Raw genomic sequence first — 5,081 nt, forward strand, 5'->3', positions numbered from 1 at the left:
TTTTGTATTACACATTGCCATACTTGATGCTGTTACTTAGATCACAAATATCAGCATATAGAGTTAGTCAAGGTGAAAATTCTACACATTAACTGCTATTTTCAAAAAACTGATGGAGGGGCCGGGGAGATGGCCCAGTGGAACAAGCACTTCCCTGGCAAGTGCAAGGGCCTGAGTTCAATACCCGGTTCCCCCCTCCAAAAAAAAAAAAAAAACAAAGCTGATGGAAATTATTAGTACAATCATCTCAGCCATCCTCTATGTATACTTGCACACTTTTCCCCCTTCTTTTTCCATATGAATTTTTAGTGTCTGCTGCCCTGATTATCAAAACAGCATCTCTTATTTTCAACATAAATGGTATGGAAAGTTTTCCATAATGGCTGGGCTGATTGCAAGAAACGGTGTAGGTTTCTTTGGGTCTGTTCATCCTTTCATAGGTTATCTCATCAGCAATGTACACCCAATCTGGAGCAGCCAGAGCCTTAATTCTAATCTAAATGCCTCATTTATTGTCTCTATAGGAATTAGTCTTGTTGTTTGCAAGCAAGCAAACAAACAAACACTCCTCCAAGACCTTTCCCTTTAGTCCCCAGATGGATCTAAAATTAGCATGATAAATTAAAGAAGAGGCAGAGCTATATCACAGCCTAGCTGTTGGCATTATTTACAAAAATTGTTCACCCATCCTGACAAACAAGCCAAAGTTCTAGAAATGTGCTTGTTCTTGTCCCTGACAAGTTACAGTTTTGCCTTGCATGTTTCTTTTTCTTCTTTCCTTTTTTTTCTTTTCTTTCTTTCTTTCTTTCTTTTTTTGCCTTGCATATTTCTTCATCATCTGAAAAAGGCAAAATGTAGTCTTAGTTGCAGAAGTGAGACCCTGGTGCCAACAGTTGACAAAGAATTTTCTCCACCCATTAATATCGGCAAGAAGAGTCCACCATTTGGGTAGCTGACACTGACCATGTTTCCCAATATTACATGACTGCAACCACATTTCCAGTTTTTCCTCATTAATGGGGAAGAAAATGGATCTCTGTATATCCTGGCTGATCATCTGTTGAGTCAAAAAATTCCCATAGACTGCTCAATAATGCCTATCAATTTCCCTAAAATCTCATTAAGTAGGCCACAAAACCCTATTCTTAATCTGTCTCTGTTAGGATCTCCTCCTAGCCATCAAAAACATCAAAAACTATGAAGAGTTTGAAATTTTATCTTCTTGCAAGCTAACATCTGTCATATTTTTATGTGTGTGGACAGAAGAGAGACTCTTAGGTCAGATACAAAGTACTTATGATTAACACCAATCAGTAGACTAAGTATCAGCATTTCCATGTGCATTTCCTGAAGGGCCAGGTATGGGGGTGACTCAAGGAAGGCAAGGTGTCACCTGCATGTTGCAATACACATGGAACTCTGAATACAACAGAGGAACGCTGAGCTTCAGCAGCCCAGACTTGTAATTCATCATAAACATACCTCTCTCTTTGTTTCAGAGAGAACCACTGTCTTCCAAGATTATTTTGAGCTTTGCATGCAGTAAATCTCTGTTGCGTGAACTCTGGTATTATAGCACTAAGGCAGCCGTTGACAATATATAAATGAAACTGTGACAATCAGTCAGTCATTGTTATAATAAACGTTATACTTACAGATATGGAATTTGTGTGCATGTGTGTGTGCTTTGGATTGAGCCCACGCCTGCTAAGCACACACCATACCACTGAGCTGCATAGTCCCATGCCTTGGGGAGGAACATTTGAAGTTCACAAGCAAAACATTTTTGTAGTACTAGGGATTGAACTCAGGGCTTTTGTACTGTGCTACATTCCCAGCCTTTTTTTATTTCTTACTTTGGGGAATAGCTTCATCAAGTTGCTAAATGCCCCATGCTAAGCTCAAGTTTATATTCTTCTGTTTACTCTCCCCAAAAATCTTGGATTACAGGTGTGTGGCACCATGTCTGGCATGGATTTCATATAGTTTTTATATGGCATGAAACACTCTTGATTTTTCATACATAAAAAGGTAAAAACCATTATTAACTGAGGCAGCAGGGCAGATTTGGCCCACGCTTCTCTGAAGAATAAGATTTTCATAAATTAGCATTAATTCAGTTAGTAGATGGCAACACTTTAAATCTATCTTTTACTATTTATTCTTTGTAAGTATCTGCTTCTTAAATTGGGAGAATTTACAGTTATAAAGAAAATCACTTAAGTTTCTTGGTACATTGTAGACACACATAATGATCATATTCATCATAAGGAATCTATACCTGTCCATGATATATTTCTTCCTATTTGACAATGTCTATTGTACATTTTGGTCCTTATTTACACTTTTGGTTTCTCACACCAGGGAGAAAATGAGATGGTTACACATGTGAATCTGATTCATTTCACTTAATAGTATGGTCTTAAGTTGCATAGAAACATATCAAATTTATCCTCTTTTATGGCAGAGTAATAAATCCATGGCATAAAAAGATAACGTTTTCTTTATCCATTTTTGGGGGGAATCTCCATAATTTCCACAGTGCTTGTGCCAGACTACACTCCCATCAACAGTAAAAAGTTGTTCTTTTTTCCCCATAGCCCAACCAGCATTTGTTATTGGGTGATTTCTCTTTCTCCCTTTCTTTCTTTCTTTCTTTCTTTCTTTCTTTCTTTCTTTCTTTCTTTCTTTCTTTTTCTTTCTTTCTTTCTTTCTTTCTTTCTTTCTTTCTTTCTTTCTTTCTCTTTCTTTCTTTTTTCTTTCTTTCTTTCTTTCTTTTTTCTTTCTTTCTTTTTCTTTCTTTCTTTCTTTCTTTCTTTCTTTCTTTCTTTCTTTCGTTCATTTATTCGTTCTTTCGTTCTTTCATTCTTTCATTCTTTGGTGCAGGATCTCACTATGCAGCTTAGACTTGTACTGATCCTCTGTCTCAGCCTCCCCAGTGCTGGGATTACAGGTGTGCACTGGTGGCCGGCTTGGTGCAGGGCCATTACAACATATGGTACCAGGGATCAAACCCAGGTCATGCACTTGTCAGGCAGGAGCTTAGACCATTGAGCTATCTTCCTAGCCCTTGGTTCATTTCTTGATGATAGATGTTCTTTCTAGAGTGAGATGGAATCCCAGTGTTGTTTTAATTTGTATCTTTTGAATGATCAATGGTGTTAAACATTTTTTTCACATGTATTTCTGTGTCACTTGTATTTCTTCACCTGAGAAATTCACATTCATCTTAGATGACCATTTTTGGATTGGGTGTTTTAATCTAGAGGATTTGATTGATCTTTCTTTCTTTCTTTCTTTCTTTCTGTCTTTCTTCTTTCTTTTCTTTTCTTTTTTTTTTTTTTTTTTTGCGGAACCAAAGATTGAACTCAGGCCCTTGTGCTTGCCAGGCAAGTGCTTATTCTACTGAGCTATCTCCCTAGCCATTAACTGCCTACATTTGAGCCCAAAGTCTAGCACCCAACACCTATGTGACTTTACATAGGTTACTTCACCACCCCTATTATATAACAGGGAGAGAAATCAACACCTTCCCAAGAGGATTTGTGAAGGTTAAAAGACTTACAGCTTGGGCCAGCAGGTCACTTAGTAGTAGGGAGCTCACCTAGCATGCGCAAAGCCCTGGGTTCCAAACCCAGTATCTCAAAAAATTGATGTATATGAAGTGTTTGCATGAATGCCTCATAACTAGCAAGTGTTTAGTAAATGTTCACTATTATTACCATTAAAATATTTTTGTTTTATGTATAAGTAAGCTAACAATAGAGACAAATTAGCATCAGAACAAAATTAGACCTCTTTTTGGTAAGGCAAAGTGCTATTTGTGCCACAGAATGCTACTCTAGCCCTTCCCTGAACAATGAAAGAATATGAGGAAATTTAACTTTTTCATTCATCCAATACACTAGTAGCAGAATAGAAAGAAGCAATGAACTACAACCAAAAAGTATAATAGACATCATCTACAGTTTATAAAAAGATAGTACCCCAGTTTAAATCTTATTGCAAAAAGAACAGTACAGAATAGGAGATCTTTTAACTAGGAAGCAACTGTTATAGATGAAGTAGAATGTAATGGGATGCCAAGAAGAACAAAAGACAGGAAGATTTCAAAGCAACATTCACTGAAGATTTCTTCTAACTCAGTGTCAGGCAACAAATCACACAACCAGGAAGCTCAGAGAATACAAAGCAGGATAAATATCTAAAAATACACACCTACGCATATCATAGTCAAATCTCACAAAATCAAGGATAAAAAAAAAGATCAGAAAACCAAAGGTAATAATTATATCTAACTTCTCAGTAATGTGCAACCAAAAGAGAATGGAATGAAATATTTACACTATTCAAAGAACGCAGTGCTTTAACAAAACCGAAAGACACAAAAATCTTGCTACCTATGTGCAATAAACGCTCTCAGAAAGCTTAAAAGGAGAAAGTGGAACATTAATAAGACGCATACAGCTAACATCATGTTTAATAATGAAAAATGAAATGCTTTCCTTCAAATATGAAAGAACACAGGATTTCCACTCATGACTTATATTCTATATTGTATTTCATGTTCTAGAAAGTACAGTAAATCAAGAATGAGCAAATGTAAAAGAATTATATTTCTAAATAAAAAAAACTTCTTTATAAATTCTAGAGAGAAGACCTTTGTCTGAATGTTTAGTAAGATTTTTTCCAAATTTATGGGTTAAAACTGTTTTTCAATGCATTAAATATGAAGCATAGAATTATCATGCCATTTAGCCACTAAAGTCTCTGATATGCCCAAGAAAGTCATTACCTACATCAAGACTTGTGAAGGAATTTTCACACCAGCTTTATTGGTAATACTTAAAACTTGTGTAAATAAACCAATATTAAGGAGATAATTAAATTTGGCAAACCTATCCTATGAATTACTGCTGAGAAGTAAAAAGAAATGGACTGTTGAGGTGAACAAAATGATGAATAAATATCAAAATACTTACGTTGATGATAGAAGCCAGAAAAATGGGTACAAACTATATGGCTGTATTTATATTCAATTTTATTTTATTTTTATTTTTATTTTTATTTTCAGAACCGGG

At 35.7% G+C, this 5,081-nt stretch overlaps 1 pseudogene; it reads right to left on the bottom strand.

Annotated features, from left to right (window-relative positions):
• Positions 1 to 247: 247 nt before the first annotated feature.
• Positions 248 to 5,081, bottom strand: part of LOC101567261 — a 9,899-nt pseudogene continuing 5,065 nt past the window's right edge.

This window comes from Octodon degus, unplaced genomic scaffold, assembly GCF_000260255.1.
Source record: "Octodon degus isolate 3935 unplaced genomic scaffold, OctDeg1.0 scaffold00111, whole genome shotgun sequence".
Classification (NCBI taxonomy): domain Eukaryota; kingdom Metazoa; phylum Chordata; class Mammalia; order Rodentia; family Octodontidae; genus Octodon; species Octodon degus.